General features: G+C 41.8%; 1 long non-coding RNA gene across 1 annotated transcript; it reads left to right on the plus strand.

Moving 5' to 3' along the window:
* Window positions 1–1,150: 1,150 nt before the first annotated feature.
* Window positions 1,151–22,738, plus strand: LOC143413196 (uncharacterized). The gene is made up of 5 exons (XR_013093815.1): window positions 1,151–1,285; window positions 1,964–2,178; window positions 17,224–17,305; window positions 20,375–20,556; window positions 21,718–22,738. It is a non-coding gene; the product is annotated as an uncharacterized LOC143413196 (long non-coding RNA).
* Window positions 22,739–23,964: the final 1,226 nt, after the last annotated feature.

A 23,964-nucleotide genomic window follows, 5' to 3' on the forward strand; every position in this document is an offset into this window, starting at 1 on the left:
CATAATTTCATAATGGCTGTTTTCAATTGTTGAATGAAATCCTTTTGCATTTTCTGATCTTGAACCTCACCAAATGTTGCGTTTCTTCCTTTGAATTCTTTAAGGCCTTTACTGCGTCAGGTGGATTGAAATTGTGGCTTAACTTGGGCATTGAAAAATATCCCATTTCTTTGCCATGAGAAACTGGGACTACTTCTGCTTCCACCAGCAGTCAAATCATTAATAAACACTAGTGACCCGATTTCACTGGCAGACATACATGCCCATGGCATAATAATGCCCCGCACAATGTTAGCTGTTGTGTTTTTCTTAACCATAGAAATAATTTCCACATCAATAATTGCCGTGTGTAAGTGGGGTGGACTGGAAGCTGCCTCTTCTGCCAGTGCAAAGAATTTTAACTAATGTATTATCCCTGAGATGTCTTAATATAAGAAACAGAAGATTGTGCAGACTGTCCTGTATTTATAAAGCAAAAGATTTTCATTAATCCACAACAAAGGTCCTTTTTTGGAAGCTTTCTGTCATTTAATTGTTTACTTTGGTGTACTACAAACGGCCACAAATGAAACCTACAAAAATACAGATGAAATTTCAAAATCCATTTTCCACATGCCGTCAGATTTGGCAAACCTGTCCAGTAGGCCAGCTTGGAATCGATTCGGGGGCCAGGGGCCAATTGGGCCTTATGTTTGATATACCTGTCCTAAGCAGTTAATTTAAATATACAAATTAAAGCTTAAAGTCTGCACTTCACTCACGCCTTAACTGATTTAAAATACATTGTGGTGATATACAAAGGAAAAAACGACAAAAACTGCTTCGCCTTCTAACAAATTATGGCCCCAACAGTTAAAAATCAAGCGCACTTATGTACTCGTCCTTAATGTGTCACAATTCTCTATCCTAAGCTACCTGTTTTAGCTTCTGTCTCTTTTAAAGTCCCACACTGTATCTCCTCTCCTTGGTGGAGTTAAACATGGGACTTAAAAATAACATAAAAGTAACGCTCAAGATAAATAAATGTAATAAAAGTTATATAATTACCTATGAAACGTACTAAAGTACTATTTACAAAAAGTTAAATTACAGTCGGAGTCCCTAGCAGTTAAGCTAACTAGTGGATACAAGTTTTGCATCTGTTCTGATTAAGGCAGCCACTTTCCACAGGGAGGCGCTGTTGCTCCACACACACACACACATCCGAACACCCTCCGCCGTGACAACACCCGGCGTAGCCGAGTGTCCACCTGCTTTGCTCAGCTCCGGTCGTTTCTCCTCTCGGGTAGGCATCTGTATTCAGCATACAAACAGTTTTTTATTACTGTGTTCAAATGGTGAATGCGGCCGATTAGAAGACTGTCAATTAACGCTAAATCACTTCGAAGACATGGGTTTGGCGCTTCTCTCCAACAGCTCAGATAAAAAGTCTGCTAATGCCAATCCTTGTCCATCTCTACCATTAACTCCATTCTCCTTTTTTTTCCACAGCGAGTGGGCAGACAATTTCTATCTTAAGTGTTTTATTTGTTCATATGCTAATAGTGCGATGAAGTTAGCTCACAGAGAGGGGGGCATGTAAACTGCTTTGTGTGGGCTGGAGTTGAACCTGCACCGTCACGCTTGTGGAGTTTTGCTCTGTGGGTTCTTTTTTCCTAAGTGCATCTTAAAAGGCCAAAGCGAGGCACGTCTTCGATGCAAATTTAGCAGAAAAACTGTTGAAATATGCATTTTACTTAAGCCAATACAGTTTCTGATATTTCAGGCTCCTGACATTCAGAGAGGTAAAGCAGTTTTATGGGGATTAAATGAGCTAGTAATGGCCCTGTGATATAGAAGGCCACCTTCAAGCCGCTGTTGAAAGACATCTCCCATCTTCATAAACAATTGGAGCTAATGCAGTCGCACAGCAGAGTCTGACTCCATCCCTCGCTCCTCTCTTTTGTCTGTCTGTCTTCACCAGATACTAATTGCGCGGGGAGGTAAACACGGCAGTCAAGTGGAGAGGACGGCGAGTCAAGCGTGAATATCAATCTCCCCACATCAGTGTCATCAGATGACTTTGACTGAGTTGAAGGCAGGCCTCATTAGAGATGTGGTTCAGGCAGGGGTGCTGCGGGTGGCAATAACATCCAGGCGTAGGGCTCTGATGTTCTGGAAGTCTGCAGAGCTCACCAGGTAACAGGCCTGCGGATGTATAATCCAAGCTCCACTCCCCAAACCCAGCCCTCACAGAAGTGTCAACAGGGTTCAGGGAGGAAATGTCACATTCCCCACATAGGCGTGCTCCTCTGCATGAAGGCGTGAGGAACAGCACAAGTTCGTAGGTGTAAATGTGCATCCCGTAGTCATGCAGCCGATTGTTATGAGCTTGTGCCACCAGCTTTATTTATTTTTTTCTTTTGCCCTTTTTTCCTGGCTCCATGTCAGCAAGTGACAGCAAGAATTGCCTGCGTTGCACACAGGTGTCAGACCTGGCAACTAACTTTTCCCACCCTGCCGCCAAGATTTTCTTGGGGAGGGGGGGTAGAATATTGCGCCTGGCATTTTTGACTTCTTTCACCAGATCAAGAAGGAAGAATGTCAAGCAGATGCATCTTGTATCTGAGCTGGTGTCGCACGTTCTCTGTCAGCAAACCCACAGCAGAGATGTTGTTATTTGGCATTTGCCTTTTTATGGCTTTGAAGATATTTTTATTGTTTTTTGTTCATGAAGTTAAGGTAAAGCAAGCAGAGGAAAAAGAAAAAAACAACGGCTAATTGATAATTGGCTAATCATATCAGATTTTACCCCTTGGCTGTAAAGCTTTAAGTCTGCACTTCACTCACACTTTAATTGTTTTAAAAAAAGCCGATGAGGCATTGTGATCACCCAGGTGTGCGGCGCGGATACAAAGAGCAGTGAACACGGTAACTGGAGAAAGAGGCAACGTAGGATTTTCAAATTCATACCGTAGGCCCATCTGCAAAAATTTTTGGATGACTTAAAATCCCGGTGACCATGATCTCAAGGTTAAGGTCAAAGGTCAAGCTTTCTGAAAATCTTGTGAACATGATAACTTGGGAAAGATGTTACCTGGGATTTTCAGATTGGCATCTACTAAAAACTAGGGGTGGGGGAAAAAATCGATACTGCGTAGTATCGTGATATTTTATTTGCTAATAATGTATCGATACAGGGACAGCAGAAATTGATATTTTGTTACAAAAAAAGTTTTTGTGGATTTGTGTAAATTCTACTAGTTAAGCTTTTTTGAAATTGATATTTGGTGACTTAAAAATCCTTTTTCCTTTCATACAAATGAAACAAAAAACCTCTAATATTTGTTATGTGTAGCTAACATTTGTTATGTGTATGTACAGTCAGCTGGTTGTTGTTTGGGACGTTTCAAACGTGTTGCAGTCGCAGATGTTCCCCCTAGTGAATAAAGTGCAATGTCAACACTCTTAACATTGTGTAGGGTGTTTTGCCCATTTCTTATTTGCTTTTCAGGTTTTCATTTAACAGCAGTTATGAATGCTGATAAAAATGGCTAATATCAGGCAATACCATCAGTCTGCCAAGAAATTGGTTAGGTTCCAGCCAGCATGCCACATGTCACACAGTTCTTTGAGTGCAGTTTTTGAAGAGTAGCTGATTAATTTTCAGCAAAAGTAGTAATAATTGTATTTTTGCATGAAATTTTAATTTCGAGTTTAATAGCTTTTGTTCATTTTCATCACATTTGTGTAGCTGTGAAACTAAGCAGGAGTGACTTTCTTTTGAGATGTTTTCATGTCACTCTGACCGCTTCCTAAAATGTTATAGCGTTTATGCACTGCCCAACATAGTGCTCCCATCACAAGCTGATTTCCAATCCTCTGCTGGGATTTTAGTTTCCAAATCTTCATTCCATGCGTATTTACCCTTTAAAGGAATCTTTGATAATATTCCTTTTCTTAAACGGCGCTTTGTGATTGTTCTTTAAACAGAAGATGTTTAATAAGTGCTCTGGTCTGCTCTTAAATACCTGGCAAAATGGATATGTCAGCACGGGCATGCTTCAGTGTTGGCTCAAAATGACATTCGATTCAAAAGTCACGCTTTAAAGTTCTTTTGAATCACATTGCCAGACATGCCGGAGAGGTTAAAAATCTTGGGTTTTACTGTGAATTTGTGGCAAAAATATTTCTCCAACCAGCACAAAAGCCTCAAAAATGCAGATGAGAATCATCTTGTTTGTGACTGAAAGCTCAGAGGTGTGTGAGGTGACTCGTAAAGGAAACACTATGAACTGTGCCCCGATCCTCCTGCATTAAACATTGCGCAAACTATCCACTTTCCATTTTGGAACACACACAAATATTATCCTCCACCGCTCCCTCCCTGCTTCTTTCCTTCTCTCTCTCTCGGTCTCTCTCAGCAGGCCCCTGATAGGCCCAGTCTCCAGTGGCTATGTTCAAAACACTGGGCCAGAATAGCACGGGCCCTAGGTAGATAAATATTTATGGGGTGCGTTTACTTCTTACCACAGAGGACAAGTAGAAATAGTGTTTCCAAGGTGAGCAAAACAAACAACTTCAAAGGAATTTAAATGCAGTTCATGTAAATTTTCTCCCACAGTCACATGTTTCTGCAAAGATTATCGTTATATTGTTAATGAAGGATTTTGCGCCTGATGCCAGATGACCTGATTATTGTCTGTTTGCTGGAGCTGGAGCCCAGAGGCACTGGCGAAGATGAAGCTAATGAAAGCATGCACACACAAACATGCGCCGTACATTCCTAGCCATAAGGTTATGTCATTAAGTCATGGCTTCTGGGCAGCAGTCAAACCAGCAGCTGCATTATTCATTGATCAGAGTGGACTGTGATCAGAAACAACAGTGCTAATGGATGAGATGAAAGAGATGCTCAGCACGGAATAAACCAAAGAGAGTAAAAAAAAAGAAAAGAAGAAAAAAATCAACGATCCTCTGGGATGTCATTTATTTACTGCTAATCTGTAAAATGCTATGCAGGCTTTTCACTGAGGCTGCAGCTTAACACCTGAGATCTAATAGCTACGGTTAAATCTGGGGGATAATATCTCTCTGGAATCCCGTTCAATAATTCAGCTCGCAGACGGCTGCTCGTCACATGTGCCCCCATCAAACGCAGTCAGGCGATCGTCTAATTATCTGCTAATGTCATGATTCAGCTGGCTCCGGAAACGTGCCGATGATGGCGCGCGTCTGGGGCGGGCTGGCTGGTTGGTGAGTTGCGGGGGAGGGAAGGTGGGAGGTGGGGGATCAGCAGGCCTCGGAGCACAGCCCTTTGATGTGAAAGATAATTACTTGTGTAGTTAAGATAATTAGCACAAGTCCAGAATAAAAGTAAATAGGCTAACTGTCGCTTCCACTCTAGCCTGAATGAACTCAAGCTGCGAGGCAAACAGCGTGTGATTTTCCTCACAGCTGAAAGTGAAATAAGATTCGGAACGAGCACTCGGACTTTGTGCGGTGTGTATTGTGTGCATTTGCATTTTGGATGCGTGCTTTGAAACTGCATAAAAGTTGTAGAAGGTGATGTTATTTAGAGTCACCTCAGCTGGGGCAGAATCTGTAAATTCAACAAATTGATTGTTGGCCATTATTGGCACATCTGATGGTTATATGGGGAATAGGGTTGCAGGGTGGGTCATGCATTATCCGTGTTTTAACATTTGAGGGATAAACAACAAAAAAAGAAGACGCCATGTCAGGATTAGGATCGAGAACAGTTTTCAGATCATCCAATCCATTGAAATTCTATGCCCTCCAGGCTCCTGAGCTACTTTATCAATGCTGTTACTCCTTTATGACACTTGCTCATCGCAAAGCAGCTTTTCCCTAATCTATCAGTGGAGCCTTTGCACCCAGGATTTATGTGCATATGTTTTTTCAACCGTATTCCTACCCTGTGTGCGAACTTTGAGATGATTAAAAAAAAAGTTGCCTTTTTTTCTCCTCTGCTCCCAAACAGAAAAATTGATTGGGAATCAACAAGGGAATCGACTATGAATCTGACCTTTAAGTCGACTCGATAATCTCACTGGTATCAATACACGAGCTGCATCACAGGCTCTGCTCTTTTTGGGTGTTGTTCCTTAGCTTTCCATCCTATGCAAAGTATGGACAGCAACGCTGAGTTTTTGTCTGTGAAATTTTCATCCATTTTTAGGGAGTAAAACAAAAGCGGTATTGATTTATGGGCCAATATTCACACGACCTTCTCGGCTGCGATTTTGTGCCTGCTGCATATGAAGCAGTACGTGCTGAAGGTATTGTAAAATTCAGAGTCGAAGCCCGCTGCTGGACGAGCTACGTGCTGTAGCCATTTGTAAATTACCAGCAGGCAGGATTACAGTGTTAGTGTCACTGCTCGTGCTGTGGATGAGGTAAAGCCTGTTATACTTTCCTGCTGTCAAAACATTACTTTCTGCTAAAATTAGGCTGCTACCTACTCAGCTCTATTGATGCTTTTAAAGGAGCCAGTTGACTATTGTCGCCACTGTATTAAGAGTCTAAATAGAGCATTTGGTTTTCTTTATCCATCAGAAGAAATGTTAAGGTCACAAACTTTGTTTCACAGAGTGTTACAAACCCTTTAGAAACAAGAACCCTTACAAGGTGATGCAGGATCTTGGATGTGCCTGCACACATTTAAGCAGGTTCATCCTGGCTCTTATGGAAAACAGAGCCCCCCACTGCTGGGATCACCATCCTGCCACATTCCAAGGACACTGTTGTGATAGACAGGGCTTAATGTGTATCTTGCCAGAATTGGATTTGATCCTGGGGACTCTGCCACGAGGCCCCCCTATGTTAGATTTACTCCCCACCCTCACCCCCATCACACTTCTATCTCCCCCCTCTCTTTTTCCGTGTCAAACAAACAGAAGCAGAATTGCCTCTTCTGGAGCTCCCGCCTGTTCGATTGCTGCATTGTGACAAGATCATGTACGGATCTGTGTCGCCGAGTGCTTTGTGTGTTTTTCCCAACAATGGAGGAGAAGGGGAGGATTTGTGTGTGGAAACAGGCAAGCAAGAAAACAAAGAGCAGGTGTGACTCTGTGAGCTTGTTTTGACGCCTGCGTATATATTTTATGTACAGGTGTGTGTTGTAGAATATGTGCCTCCCTGTACTCGTTTGCATGCCTGTTTACACTTGGGGACAAGAGTGGGGGGAATCGTAGATGCACCTGCTGCCACAAAGCTGTAATTTCCCTCGCAGAATTTAGCCGAATAATCGTGCTTTCCCTGCTGGCGCATCGTGCTTCAAAGCACCGATGAAATGGAAAAAAGCGTCGATTTGGGGCGTGATTGTCGGAAACGCCACACCTTCCCACTCTGTCTAGGGTGAGTTGGCATGGCAACTGGTTGCATAACCAGCCAAAAACTTTTCCCTACTCTTTATACCTAAAGGCCTAATCATATCCATAAAAGGCAGCACGTATGTGAAATAAAGCCATGCTTGAGTCTGAGGCATCTGAACTGTCTCCACATTCACATTAGCTGTCAGCATATGTGTAAATAATCTACATTTTATACCAAGCTATCATTAATCCAGAAGACGGCGAGAATAAAGATACCTCGGGCTTGTTGTCACTGTGATACCGCTTAGATACACAATAGTAGCATCAGTTCATGAGTCTCCATGTTGTGAAGCTGTGAGCAAACCAGCGGGGCCCCATTCTCCCCGGCTTTTAGATAGCTGACTCTTGTCTCCCGCAGATCTGTGGTGGTAACATCCTTATCTGCAGCAAAAAGCCTGCCATCCAGGTTTATCCATTTGGCTGAAGACTGACATTACTGCAATAGTGTCCCTTCTTATCTGTTTCTGAGGCTGAGGAAGAAAATGCAGAACAAGACAGACTACTATTTCATCTGGGGGAAAAAAAGAAAAGAAACAATGGTTTCATGTGTAGGCACTGCTGAAGCGCCATCTTTTATCCATTCTCATGTATGAAGGCACAGTGTGATGAGCTGTTTTTAATCTGTGTTTGCGTCCTAGCATAGCAAACACACACACACATACATACATACATTGATTGGTCTTTTGGAATTTCCATGTAAACAATGTAACTAGAAAGTTCTAGGAGCCTGGATGTTTTTTAAATACCTGCAATTTGGCACAAAAAAAGGTCAAACTAGGTATAGCCCCACATTTCTCTGCATTAGCCTAAAGCTCATATTAAGGGAGGCAAAATCCAATCACCACCTCCTCGCGGTGCCTCCTGGATAACCAACCAATGGTGATGGTCTTCGATGTCAGGCGGTGTGACAAGTTGATCAAAGCTTCAAATTGTCGCATCAAATGGCAATGGAATGTCAAAATTCGGGAAATGCTAGGGCGTCCCCCACAGGCGTCGCCCAAACGACATGGGAAATCAGCGAGGGCTACCCACTCATTGACGGAGTGGGCTAAAGAGACGAGTCCATCTTCGTTTTGGAACAATCAATATCGGAACCATGACTGGAAGAAGTCGTGAATTGACTGCTGCCCTGAAGACCCGCTGCATCGACATTGCCTGTGTCCAAGAGACAAAATGGAGCAGAGCAAAAGCCAAGGAAACTGGTGAAGGGTACAAGCTTTATTACAATGGAGAAACAAAAATCCAAAATGGTGTGGGTATCGCGATTGCTGCAAAACTCAAAGGCAGCGTCGTGACCGTCAACCGATTGTGTGATCGTCTCATGTCTCATTGAAATAGACTCTGGAAAGACAACTCTGCGAGTGGTCTGCTGCTACGCCCCACAAGTGCGGTGCTCAGATGAGTCCAAAGATGAATTTTGGGTACAACTTAAAGATCATCTTTGCTCAGTCCGGCCAGAAGAATGCTTGGTCATAGGCGGTGACCTGAATGGTCATGTGGGACCAGAAGAGATGGTTATGAACAACACCATGGTGGACAAGGACACGGTGTGCGAAACGAAGAAGGCTGCAGAATCCTGGATTTTGCCAAAGCCCACAACCTCATCGTAGCGAACACCTACTTCAAAAAGCGGCTATCTCACCTGATAACTTACGCCAGTGGAGGACGGTTCACACAGATTGATTATTGAAAATCTACAAAACGGTGGTCTACCCAGTAGCCCTATATGGCTCCGCATGTTTTCCCGCATTGACCACACATGAACAGGCCCTAAACACCATGGAGATGCACATGCTCAGATGGAGCCTGGGAATTACAAGGCGGGACCGTGTTACAATCAAAGACATACAGAAGCGACTAGGTGTAGCTCCAATTAAGGAAAATATACTCGAGTCCCGTCTGAGGTGGTGTGGACACGTAATTCGAAGCTATGAGAACTCTGTAGCAAAAACGGCTATGGTGATCGACCCAGAAGGATGCCAGCCTCGAGGCAGACCACAGAAACGGTGGATGGACAAAATTAAGGAAGACATTAAGACTGTCAACGCATCACCTGAGGACGCCTTGGACAGAACCAAATGGAGAAACCTTTGCGGAAGAGCGGACCTTGTATCAGCGAGAACAACGGCAGGATGAAGAAGAAGCCTAAAGCTCATATTAAAACTGAACCTGGCATTCTTTGAAGAATTTGGTTGGACTTTGTTTTTTATTACTCACCAAGATCTTGTTTTCTTTTTTCTATGTTATTACATTAAATCTGCTGCTACTGTGTATATTAGCTTTTAAGATATTATTATTTTGAATTATTTAACTAAGAAAATAATTGGATTGTTCATAACACTACACAGTGTGGTCTAAGGACCAAGGTTGACTTAGATCACAGCCACGCAGGCCTAGAGCCTGGTCAACAACTATCTAGCAACTAGCTGTGAGAGAAAAAATGTCTGATTGGTGAGTCTTACTGGCATTTGCTACATGCAAACAGCAATTTGCTAACAACCAAAGCAATCAAAAGGAGGTTCTTGGTGCAGCATCCCCCTTGTGACTGATTTCACCAAACAACCTCCAGCAACCACTTACCAACTAGTTTGAGAATACAAACCTTTCCCTAGAAACCAACGGTTGTTAGCGGTTGCTGAGTGTTCTCTAGGTTTGTGTGATGCAAATACACCTGTTGGAACATGCTAATAGTAAGTTGTGTTTCTTCCTTTAGCTGGAACAGTTTTTTTGCACTTTTTACTGAATCATCATCAGAGACTTGTTTGTACAATTGAGGAAACGCAATGATATAAAATTTTTGAACAATATTATCACTTTTCGTATTATGATTTGTAATGCAACGGGCCTAGTTAATGGCTACTAAGAACTTTGACCCAAAAGTATTATTGAGACAATCTAACAGTAGACAAAAAAAAATTGGTTTTCTTTTTTAATAAAAGCTACTGCAGAACTTGGGCCATGAAAATCAGAAAACAACTCTGCATTCTACATGGAAGGCATTTAGAGAGGGCTACGCTGTGAGGTTTTATACTTTGGATAGGCTATAAGTTGAATGTCCAGTGGTTTTCAATCCTCAGGGTGCCGCTTCAGGGGAATGCAGTGCTCAGGTCAGAGATTGTTAAAAAATAAAGGATGGTCTGTCGGACACGTTAGAGAAGGACCAGCGATGTGCTTTCTTTCATGCTCTGCTTGTTGTTGTTTTTATCACTGGATCTGGCACCGTTCTCCTGTCAAATAAGCGCACTAAGTTATCTTGCTAGATGGTAACAATAAAGCCACTGCGGTTTCTTTTCCCACAGATTGCTGGATTAAGTCAAAGTGATTCATTCTCTTTTTGTAGCCCTCTTCAGCTCTTTTATTGTACCCCTCCTCCAGCCAATCCTTTTGCAGAGTGTACTACCTGTTTTTCCTGTAGGGACCTGTTAACGCCACTAGATATTTCCCCGTTGCACCTGACTCCTTAAGTGTTTGTGTACTACTGTGTTTTAACACTCCCAGCAGCCCACACTCATACTGTTAAATGATTAATACTTAATATAAGGACCTACCAACTTTCTCACTCAACACGTTCCCCACCTCTTCCTCCCTGTCCACGTTCCTTGCTTGCCACCCTCCTTCGTGGCTATTGATTGTAGAACAAAGGGGAGGGACTTGGGCTGACCCCCGCATTACAAGTGTGCAGAGTATAATTACCTGCAGTGCTTTGTCCTCACTCTTTACTCACATCCTTTCACCAGCCCTCTCTCCACAAGCCAAACAGATGATGCGGGGGGGCTGGGTTAAATGAAACATGCCAGGTTTTTAATGGAGTTTATTTACTTTGTTGTGTTTACATATTAATGTCAGTTATGATTCCATCTGCATACTGGGCCGCTGTGTCTATACATCTGTGGTGGAGGCTTAATCCTACTCTATATAATGCATTAGGAGCTGAAAGTGAAGCCCTTGTCACTAGAACCCACATGTGAAACAGGTTGTACTCTCCAGCAAGGAAGTTGTTTGGGCGTAAGATTTTGTCTTTAAAAAACCCCAAAAATAATAAAGGCTCATTAAACTGTTGCAAGTAATTTACACAGAAAGGAATAAAAGAACTTTTGGCTTAGAGGTATCTTTGCCTGAGCATTTAAAGCATTTTGTGTTGTATGAATTGGCTTGGAAGGTTTTTAAGGTAGCGTGGAGGAGGATGCTATTGGGCTTAACATCAATGTCCAGTTGCTTAGCTGAAGGAAGGCCATCTCACTGAGGTAATAAGAATATATGATCACAGCCTGCAATTTCAGATTGATTTACCAAAGCGTCAAAATGGATTTTGTGTACTTTCAGACATTTGTGAGGTATTTGCACTACACTATTTTTCTTTTTCATGGAGCACATAATTGCAATTTGTCCGCTCTGATGTCTGATTCAGATTCTCCGAAGGGAAACTTTTGATTTGATATTACAGTCATTCGCAGCAACTCGCTCTACAGGGGGTGGCTCTTTAGTTGTTAGAGGGTGCTTGGAAACATTGCAGAACTGCCCTGCAATAGAGGATTTAGAATTTCATTCAGCAAATCCAAATATTTTCAGGAGAAAACTAAACTCAAATAGAACATTCCAAATATATGTGCTGTAGACAGTGCTGAGAGTACTGATAACAAAAGACAAACTCTGTAACGGCACTGTTTTAGGTTTTTAAGAAAAGATATTGACATGACAAAGCTTCATCCTGGACTCCTCCACTGTGCCCCTTCCTAAAAAAAATGTAACTGATGATTCCCCAATTAAGTGGAATGTTTGCTATGGTAATCCCTCCTCACCACCTACTTGGTGAGGAGGCTGTTGGAGAGGGAATAGGCGGGCATTTGCATCCACACTGATCATTAGTTTATGGAAATGTTAAAATACAGGCTTAGCAAATGACTTGAGCTTAATTATTACTCTTGGTGTTTGTTTCGCTCAATTACTCTGTGCTGCGTGTTAAATGTATTTCAGAAATGGAACTATCCGAATCACGGCGGTGGTATCACACATACAGACCAGGAAGCACTGACAGTATGAAAAGGTCTGTCAGCAGATCCCAGATGTTCATTTCTGCTACACACTGTTCCTCTACTAACACGGACGCTACCGCAGATTTTACACTGGAAAATCCAAAGTCTGAACATTTTGTTCTATGCCAGCTCTCAGGGCAGAGGTCATTTGGGTGATGTGTACTATGACAAGCCACTGTTCGTGCAGGTCAAACATTCCAGGCTCAGAGGCTGTACAGATATTTAATAATGAAAATACAAGACCGTATTTGGAGATACATTCAGATTTGCCCTGTATACAAAAAAAAAAAAGTTTAAGTCAATAGAAGCAGTACATGTTTAACGAGACACTGAACCGGAGAGTTAAAGGCACATGATTGGACCTGCATGTACGTCATTGCTTACAAGACTACACAAAGGACTTCAGTGTTTCACAGTAAGTTTGCTGTTCATCACTCTATCTATTAACTTATATCTTATGTACATTAGTGTACTGCTTAGGCAAGCTTGATTAATTAGGTAAGTGATGAACAGCTATTGCAAGGGCACAAAACTGAATTTTTAGCTGCATCAGTAGTTGGTAGATTCATTAATTCGCCAGACACTTTAATTAGTCTACCAGCTAAATTGCATTTTAAGAGAGTCTGGTTGTTTACCTGCCAAAGTGTGAAAATAGAGTATATAAACAGCCCTGGAGAAGCTTAACAGCGTATGTCTGGTAATGGCTCCCACACTATAGCTATCGAAAGCTGCAATTCTTGTTTCCTTATAACATAAGTTGATCGTGTTGCTTTATGTGTGTGATGGCATTTATTTAAGTCTAACATTAATTTGAGGTAGAATGTCAGAGCTGAGATGTGTTGACTGTATGACTAATGTCTGAATCTTTTTTTAATACCAGGAATGTCTGCAGTTACTTGACCTGAGAAATATGAGTTTAGTCTCAAAAGACAGACCCAGTGTTAGCTGGAAGTTTTTGAGTTGCTCCAGCAGGAACATGCAGAGGCGTTCGGAGGTGCTCAGCTGTATGTGTGTGCTCGAGAGCTGTGGGCTGCATGTGCTCCACATAGCTGGAGAAAGTGCTCAAAGCATTGCGTGCAATCTTCCTTAATACCCCTGCTAGTGGACAAGATTTTGTGCACTTTGTTCAAGAAATTTTTGATTCTTCAACTGCTTTTTGAGAATAACTGAATAGAAAACGTGGCCCTTATCAGCAAGGAAGTAGATCGTGCTTTTGCCTGCCATGTCGATGTACAGTGCAAGAGTCTTGACCACTTTTATCTTTCAGCAAAGCCTAAAGTCTCTTGCGCAAGTTTTCTTATCATTTCTTTAAATATTGTTCTCAAAGGTTGTTCAAAGCTTCTCTTTGGATTTTGGCTTTCTTTTATTTTTTTCTCTGATCCCACACTGCTTTAGTGATGTTCAGGTCCAAGCTCTAGGGAGGTCAATCCCAGACTGTTAGTGTTCCACTGTGTGTTTTTAATGATTTGGCAGTGTGCTTAGGGTCATTGTCATGCTGAAAATAGCGCAGAGAACTATTGCACAACTTAAAAAAAGTACAAGAAAGTCTTGCACCTTGGAAGCAAAATATTTAGCAGCAAACGAGGGTTGGCTGAAGACTTTTACAGAGTGCTGTACAAATCCTAGAACATATTGCTTGAAGAGGCATGAGTTGGCCCTCTTCTTTATGGCATCTCCAGGACAGATGAGCCTGTAATGATATTCATCAGTAAAGACCTGTCTCTGCTCAAGAAGGTAATGAATAACTCACCATGGATATAAAGTACATTTCCATTTCAATAACTGTCAACGGTGATTTCGGGGGAAATATCCAACTGCAGTTTTTTTCAGACAGATAATGCAAAGTCACAGTTCGGTAATCACAGCGAAGTTGATTTAAAATGTGATGAAACATTGCAACATGAGAAACCATTATAATATTAATAGATTTACATTCAAATGTAGATGATCAAGCTGGACAAAAACGAGTAAAAGCCAAATGTTCACCTGAAATATTTAAAATCCTTAAAGGGATTGTGGAGAAAGATCACACAATTGCTTGTGTACAGAAAATCCAAGCTTTTTTTCTTGTGTTTGAGTTTAGAAGAGACTGTGTGGACTGTTTCGCTAACATCATCCAGAAAATGCAAGACAAGCACCATGAGCACACCATTGTCAGGCAGATGGCATGTTTGGACCCAGCAAACATGTCCTCAGACCCAGACTTGTGCCAGGAAAGAATGAAATGACTTGTGGAGCTCTCTGCAATCTGTCAGGAGGTGTCTCTGCTGGTTCTCATGTTTTCAGAAGTCTCGCCGAGAATGTACATTGCACTTACCTGAAGGTTATTCATTGTCACACACAATACAGCAGTGACAGGATTCTCATCCTAGTAAATGCTTTCATTACATTTGATGGATTGTCTCAGTAGAAAAAAGCTGAATCATTTTCTTTTTTCCCCCATTGATTTGGAAAGCATGGGCTTTCTGCAGGAATCTTCTGCTCCCGTCGGGCAACCAAACAAAGGTTTGCGAACGGACACGTGGAGATTTATGCATATGCATCGGGACACAGCTGTAGCTCCGTGTTTGATGTGTCTGTGGAAGAGCTCTCAAAGTAACTTGACAAAGGAGCCTATAGCAGCTTCAGAAAGTCCTCCGTCTGTTCTACAACTGCGTCAGGAAAAAAAGACAGAGCAATGCACAGAAAAAAAGAAATTGCTTTGAGCCATCTTGAGATTCTCAGAAATGGGCCTGGGGGGTGACCTGAAAACACAAAACCGGAAGAGGTGGCTGAATGTAAATCACACCCTTATGGCCCTGCTAATCAACAGGCCCAGCAGATGGGAGATGTTACAGTCATATCCAGGGGTGGCTTTGTTAGCCTTTTGTTAGCTTCAGTGTTCAACTCTTTCTGGCTTTATCTGACGATCTACTGTCGGTTGGCTCTTCTAAAATATCTGTCTAAAAAGTTTGGACCTCATCTTCCAAACAAACTTTGATTTGTGATACAAGCCATCAGGCCCAGAGTCTGGTGGTTAGTATCATATGACTGTTTATGTAAATATGTGAGTTAAATTTAGTGGGAACTATGTGTAGTAAATCTTTTTACTGGGATTGTTTTCAGAGGTTGAAGCTCCAGCCACAATTACAGTATATAGAACAGTTTTATCATAAGACCAGCATGTCTCGGTCTTCATCAGGTTCATTGAGAATTAAATTGCATTATATACAGGACTTTCATTAACATAAAGGGGGAAAAAATCCTAATAGGAAAGATTTGAATAAACCCATCATGTGTGTGCAGTTTACCTGTCCACCAATCCACCCAGTCTAATTCCACAGTTGTCTACATCCAGTAAATTTACCAATGGACCAGTGTAACACCAGCATGGATTGGCTGGGCATGTCGTCATCTGATACAAGGCCTACTAGGGAGTGTCTAGTGGTAACCCTAAGTAAGTTAGGCACCTAAACAAGAAGAGTATACAATTTATTTTTTTCTCCTCCCATTATACAGACATCCACTATAAAGGACAACGAACTGCTTAATGAAGAATTTGTCAAACAAATAAATTTGTCGTAAATTATTGAAAATTGGTTTAAAGCCATAAAAAGAGGAAACAGGCAAAATATATACTATAAAAAGTAGCGATGTTTCTGTTCCTGGCTAGTCTAAAAGTAAGAAAGACTCAGATATTAAGTTACATTTGAGAACCGTTTAGTGGAAAATGTCAAAAACTAATAACAAAGGCTTTTTAAACCATTTATCACATTCTTCAGTAAATCATAGTAAACCGTGGCACTTCACTCTGTGGCACCTCACATCTTGTGTATTAAAATTCCTCGTTATCTAGACAGACAAAGACGAAAAACACTTCAAAAAATATATGATGTTACGTATGATAGGAAAACCCGCTACTACAAAGATGTTCAGGTATTACTTCACAAATTACCATCAGAAAAACTTGCGACTGAAAAGTGTGGTGCTGTTCGCAATTTCACAACAACCACTTCAGTAGAAGTTAAAACCTAAAATAACAAAACAATAAATTATCCATCCATTTTCTTCCACTTAACTGAAGTTGGGCAGCAGCAGCAGGGAAACCTAGACCTGCCGCTCGTCACAGCTTCAGCTTATCTGGGGAATCATCGAGCCTTTTCCTGTCCACCCGACAGATGTAATCTGTCCCAGTCTACACCGGGGCCTGCTCCCGATAAGACATACATGGCCGGAAAACCTTGCCCAGGAGATGAAAGCCTGAACCATCTCCTTTCGGAGGAGTGGCGGCTCTAGTCTGAGCCCCTCCCGAAGGACTGAACTCCTCACCCTGTCGCTAAGAGAGAACCCATCTGCTTTTTGGAGAAAGTTCATTTGAGCCTGCATTGTCTGTGATCTCATCTAATAATGTTAACAAAAAGATGGGGCCTACATTAAAGGCGTTTCTCAACAATGATGCACCACCCACCACCTGGTGGCATAACATGTAGGACACAATAATGTGCTAACATTGGGCTTAATTTAAAATTTTAACAGTGACAACAGCGACGAATTGTTGGCTAGTGGGCTAGTCGCACATATCCCTAATAAAAATGCATGGATTTAGAACTGTTTTTCAGCAGTTTTTTTTTGTTTTTGTTTGTTTGTTTTAGCTTTGGTTAATCCCGAAGTCGATGTGATATCCAAGTCCATGTATGGATACATTTTCCTGCTTTATTAATTTGGATGATTCAGTTGGAAATACCACTATGACAATGCGATGAAGAAATATGTAAATAAACCTGACAAACCTACACCTGCCTACAGTATATTTCCATTAAACCTTGTCTTTGCAGTGAAATTAACAGAAAGTGGCTCAAGACAGAGTTCAGGAGTTCAGGAGCAGAGCAGCTATGGAAACATCATCCGGCTCAAAAGGTAAGATTGAGGCCTTTACAGTAAAATAACACAATTAAACTTTTACTTCCATCATATGATGCTTGTTTTTTTAGTTTCAAGATTCAAAACTTGTTGCAAACTGTTGGCAGTCGGCTTTGATATCCAGTCCAACAAACACGTCTGCCGTGTCACACACTTTTGAAAAGCCACCGCTCGCCATGTTTTGAAACTCTGCAAACCCGTGAAACTCATCACAGCCAGGGACAGCTTTATTGTTCAGTGTGCAATTCTATAAATGCCACTTACAAAAAAAATGAGGAAAAACACCAACAATTCATTTAGCGGGCTCTCCAAAGCAATCACAATTACAGAATTGTTTTCCTTCCCTTATCAGCGCTTCTCACAAACAACAGCATGGGATTTAGCACAGTGGTTAGCACTACATAATGCCATACACGTCACCGGTGATGAAATATATTTGGAAATATAATTAGAGCCGTGTGATATTAAGACCACAGTCCTGTTATTGAGCCGCGTCACCCAATTTCGACAAATTATGTCTCGGTTGTCTCGGAGCCTGAAACCTTTGTTCCTTCTCCCTCCTGCTTCATACTTCATGTTAGTGTGTGTATTTAGTGGAAACACCAGCAGTTTCTCCAACAGTTTCTACTCTCTTTTTTCCACATTGATTATTGTTTTGCAATCATGAAAGCAACAATATGAATGCTCATGAGCATCTCAAGATTGCAGCCTGAAATTACTTCTTTTTCAATTCATTAACACCTATTCATGGCTTATTAATTAATATAGGGCACTAAGTATTCCCCACCACAGCAGAGGGGCACATTTTTCCCTTGGAGTGATTTTAATCTTATGATATTAGCATCTCACTTTACTCATGGGCCTGTTTGCCCCACTTAGCCTCGCTGCTGCTCCCAAATAGGCCAGTCCAGTCTAGACCAGGGCAGGAACCCTGTGTGTGTGTGCAGGTGCAGCTGGTGAATCCATCCAGCTGCTATTTGTCACGCACTGGCTCACTCCCAACCCTTTTAGCACCAACCACCAACACGATGCCGCATATATGCCTTGTCGAGATGCCGTTGCATGTCTGTGTGTGGCGAGGGCGCAGGCCCAAGTGTAATGGGTTGATAAATCACCCACTAGCTGCAAATTAATGAACAGCATATGAGAGCGAGTGCAAATACACCGCCAAAACGAAACAGTCGCACCAGATTGCTTTATCTATGGAATAACCCCCACCTCCAACCAAGGAAAATGAAAAAAATCAATTAAAGCACCGATATACACCTCATGCTGCTACAGTGCTCGTGTTGCTAAGGAGAACTGAGCAAAGCATGTATTTTTTGTTTATTTGCATTAGAAGAAGGGGAGGGTCTGCTGAAGGTCAGCGTAAATGGAGAAAAGGATGGGGGGAAAAAACTTTGTGTTTGCCTAGAAAACAACTTAAATCAACAAGCTGGAGTGGATAGAAATTGGATAAAACCTTCAGGGCTGCCCCTCAAGAGTATGAATTCCATATTCATTATGCTTGAATGTTGTAATTTCAAGCCCTTACCACCTTTAAAAACAGAAAAAAAAGGAGAGAAGTTAGAGTGGTGCTGTTTCTCATTTTTCAGCAGAGGACACCTTCAGTGTGACAGCAGTGCGTATGTGTTGAGATGGGAAGGGACAGGCGAGCGGAGGAGGGACGGCCAAGAATAAAGCGAAAAGAGTTAGGTGGTCAAGTCGCCACCTGTGATCCGCAGTAAAACTAAACCCTCTCATTCCCCATCCTCTCCTCCTTCGCCTCATCCCTTTGTTTTTTCAGTTTTTTTTTAAAGGTCCTCAGAGGATATTGCCGCCATATTCTTTCAGTGGTAAAACGTCCCCAGGCACAAAGCTATTTCAGATGCTTTACCGGCGGGCCTGCGGTGATAGAAAAGGCGTAATTTGTTTTGACTTTGCCTCTCACACAAACCAATCTCCCAGTGTTATTTAAGTCCCAGCTCTTCTCTCGCTCTCAGCAGCATGTGACGGCAAACAACAAATCTCAGGTTGCCATGGATCTCTGCTATTTATAGATTGTTTGCGTGTCTTTGTGTGGGTTTGTTTCTTGTAAGCGTGTGTGCGTGTGTTTAATTGTTGGAAGTTGTGTACGTGTTTGCATACACGCCTTTTTTTTGTTCCCCCCTCTCTTGTTTGTTTCCGTCGCGCAGTCGAAATACTGTCAAAGCCAAACTATTGCAGTGCGGATTCAGTCACAATGCATTGTCGCCAGACAGGAAAAAAAAATCTCTCTAACTTTGAATTAGAGTTTAAAAAAAAAAAAGAGTATTCATGCTGTATTCCCAGTGCAGTCATATCTGGGCTGGTGTTATCTGAGGATACAGAGAAGAGGAAAGTGAGCCTAGATGTAGCGACAAGAAGCCTAAAAAAGAAAAAAAAAGAAAAACACCTGATATTCCTGAAATAGAGCGCTTCATTATGCCGGAGCAGAGAAGGATCCAGCCCCTGCCTGTTGATAATCAATTCCCTCTGGTGACTTCTGAACTGCAGTCTAAAGCCACGATGCAGGAAAACAGAGGATAAAAGAACATCCTCCAACTTTCCGGAGTGAGCTGCAGTCACAGCTCGCTTTGCATAAACAGATGTCAGATTTTTAGTTTGGTTGTTTTTCATTGCCTCCCTTCTTCTCCTTTAACTGTACTTGACGGCCTCGACTAGAAGAGCCTTTTCTTGTCGAGAAGTAATTCCGTATCCACCCTAAAACAAACAGCCAAAAAAGACATTTGATTTGATACCACTTCCCACATTACCGCATCCCTGTCACACTCGCTTTTTTCCCTGCCACCAAGAACAACTTTCATCAGTTTCCCCTGTATCATGTAAAACAGTGGTTCCTATTTTTTGTATTTAACATATCCCTATAGCGGTATCAGATGCACTTGGGTGCCCACACATCCATCACCTACCACACTTCAAGTATGTTAAAAATAAATTTTCAAAAATGTTAAAACAATTGTAATCTTTTATCAAGAACTTTTAGAACACACTCCATATTAGGCATGTCACCAGAACCGATACTTACATTTTCTTAAACTACCGCAGGTGTTGCAAGCAATGCATGGAAACTTTATGAAACTTAAAGCATGCAGCCAGGACAGCACATCAAGGCACAGAAGCCAGGAGGGGATCAGTCAACATGACTTTGACAGGGACTTCTCCACTATATCAGCAGATGACTGCCCCTCCCTATACCTGCTTCTGTCAGAGGTTTCTTCCTGTTAAAAGTGAGTTTGTTCTCTGTGTTACTGTGGAGTCTTTAGCTTCCAATGTAAAGTGCCTTCAGGTGACTGCTGTTGTGAAAAATTGAATTGATTTATATGTTTAAGTCTTGGTTCTATTTTCTGAACCAAAACCTAGTTTTTTATGCAGTATATATATATTTTACTTGGTCATTTTCGACTCCATTGATTAAAATAGGCACCTTTTCTGAAAAGTTTTGATGATGTAGGGGCATGCTGGGAAATATATTACTTATACTTTCTGACCTGGCTCCTTCTTTCTTGCAAGGTTCAATCTGTTCTGGGCTTGTGGGGCCTAGCTTAAGAAGATAACATGAATTTGTAGCATAGGCTTATTCAAATGTGTCCATGCTCCCAGTCTCAGACTGCAGTTGCTGTCCATGGTGCTGATCAAAAGCTGGATACTTTCGATATTACTGATTTCTGCTGTGTGCTATTTTTGCATTTACAGTGTGTGTGTGTGTGTGTGTGTGTGTGTGTGTGTGTGTGTGTGTGTGTGTGTGTGAGAGAGAGAGAGATGCTGCTGGTACACCGTGGCAATAACGGCCCAAAGAGTTGTCTGCCCCGGAGCCTATCACAGAGTTGTTGCGCCTGTGCTTCCTAATGAGGCTTCTTCAAAACAGATCATCGCAGCGAGCGCGTCATCACACTGATGCCAAAGAACACCTTTTGTGTGATGCCTGCAGCTTCTGTCAACATGCCAGTATTTGATGTCCTAATCAGAGAGTGCACTGAAAAAAACATGAAGTAAAACAAATTCATCAGTTTGCGATTGTAGCTTTGGTTTGAAATCGCACGCATTTGCAAATTTGTGATTTGCCGCCCCATCTCAGCGTGTATTCTGGGATATGAGGTGCCACAGAGAAAAAAGGGAGGTGATGATGTACATAGAACCCATCATATATCCAGGGCTCTAATTACGTCCATGCCCCTCCCCCTGTGTCTTAGATGGAGGAAGTGGAGGATCAGCACTTTCCATCCCTCCTACCTGCTCTATGTTCTTTTTCTCCTTTGCCACAGCAGGGCTCGTGTTATTAACCTTCTGTCTGCTCAAGCACATAGGACGCTATGGTCCTTTCTCTCTTGCTGGAAGTTAATTTTAGACAGTTGAGCTTCCTTTTGAAAATTTCCATGTCTCTCCTGCAGCATTCCCTGCCAGGATCCAGATCAGGAGATGAGGCAAATGGAAGAGGAACACATCAAAAGAGACAGATTGACTGGACAGTGTGAAACGGTTCTTGTTACATTCAAGTTGATAGTAAAGAAGAAATATGAAGAGAAGAGGAAGATGGAGTGTTGAGAGGACAGATTGAGGAAAAATTAAATGGCCTTCTTGATGAAGAGCAAGTTTGACATTGAGTGCTTGCACGTCCATGCATGTATGCACGTTTGACTGAAAGCGTGCTGCACAACACCAAGGGGCTGGGGGTCTACTTAGATTTGATGGCTAGAGTCCTTCACTCCCACGGCCTGCTCTCTGTCCTCTTATTGCGGCACTCTGTCAGCCTCGTCGTTAGAGCCGCTAAGCACCTCTCAAGGTGGTTATTGTACCTCTCATTAGCGCAGTGTGCCGACTACGCAGCGACTGTGGACGAGAGCCAGGCAGAGACGGGAATACTCATTAGATGTGAATCATGCGTGAACACAGAGGACCCTCCCTGCTGATAAACTGACAGTTTCCCCTATACGACAGGCTCAGATACCACCCCTGTGATGACCAGCAACTGGAACTCATGGTGTAGCACATATAAAAGCTGAATTCATGCTCTATTCTTTAAGGGGATGTGAAAATGATTGCTGCGTTTTAAAGTGTTGCTGTGTAGCTTTTAATTGCAGCCACAACGAGATACACAGTAGTTAAATACTTCTAATCTGGCAGTTATGAGAATAGGAATGCCACATAAGTGGATTGTGAATGTGTCTGCTGATTCTCTGACCAAATGTCAATTTTTCTGTCTGCAAACCTTCTCTGCATTTCCTGTCAATAGTTTGGTATTTCAGTCTGTTAGCAGTGCGGCCTCTCTGTTGGTCACTGTATTGGCCTTCTGCTTGTAATCTTTGGAATACTTCTAAACTTAAATGACCACACTGGTGCGTTTGCATGTTTTATCCAGATTTGAAACATGCAGTAAACAGTGTTTTCTTTACAGTCGCAGTATTAAATGTGAATACGTTTGTTCTGCTGTTGGTTCTGTGATTTTCATGCTGAGGACTGGGCTTTGTGCTCCATGTGGTTCCAGTATTTTTCTGTTTCCACATTAACCCACAGAGTGGTACGGTGGTTAGCACCTCAAAACAAGAAAGACCTGGGTTTGAATCCAAGATGGGGCTTATCTGAGCGGGCTCTCTCCAGGTACTCTGGCTTGCTGCATACAGATGATAAAATTATTAGCACTAAACATGGCAGCTTACTTTAGAAAATTTTTCTAAATACTAGTTTTGTGTGGTCATTTTGTCTCCGTGTGCAAAGTAAATAACGCAAACATCCAAAATAAAATTAGGATGTTTAGAAAACCTTTTTTTTTTTTTTTTTTCAAATTCCTCATTCTGTTTAACAGCGATTTAATAAATGCTTAAATGAAATGTTCATGGGGGGCTAATAATTTTACTTTCATCTGTATATGTTATATTATAAATTGATTGGAAGTTCTTTGTCTCTATGTGTGCCGTAGCTCCCACTTCATGACAGCTGTGATAGGCTCCTGCTTCTCTTGCTGGAATGGGCAAAATTAATAAATATGATAATAATAATATTTATTATTATTCATAAATACGAATTGATGGGTATTAACACCTTATTACAAAGCTTCACATTCTGTTCCCACTTGGGGTCTGAAGCCGACCCAATCATTCCTGCTGAAAACAGAGTACTTTGTTTATGTGTGTTTGGTTTAGTGCGAGGTAAATGGAAGTCACGGTTGTACTTGTGTAGTTAGAACATTGTGCATTGTGAGAACGCAGCAAAGAAAATGAAAGTGGCAACATGACACAGCTGTAATAAGATGTTTTCTTCAAAACTTTCCGCCATTGTTGCGTCGATTCAAAACTGCTCTCTCTCTCTGTTCACCTCATCGATATGTTAATTGCTTGTTTTGGGGACATGACAATGATTTCATGCGATCCTGGGCTCCCAGGGAACATTGCAACATTGTTAAAAGTGTATTAGAAGCCTTAAACCGATTACCTCTTGGTTTGGACTATTTTAAGTTGAGAAATTTCAAGACATCGCTTTAGTCTTTGATGCTTCTAAATGACAGCGATCTGTTAAAAGAAAAAAGGAATTTCTCAGTTCAAACATTAAAAAATGATCCACATGCACATATTGCATGTCTGTGGGGATGTGACTTCCTCATCCACAGGACACTTTTGGCTGGTTTGATGAAGATGTAAACA

The sequence above is a fragment of the Maylandia zebra genome, linkage group LG17 (genome assembly GCF_041146795.1).
Source record: "Maylandia zebra isolate NMK-2024a linkage group LG17, Mzebra_GT3a, whole genome shotgun sequence".
NCBI lineage: Eukaryota > Metazoa > Chordata > Actinopteri > Cichliformes > Cichlidae > Maylandia > Maylandia zebra.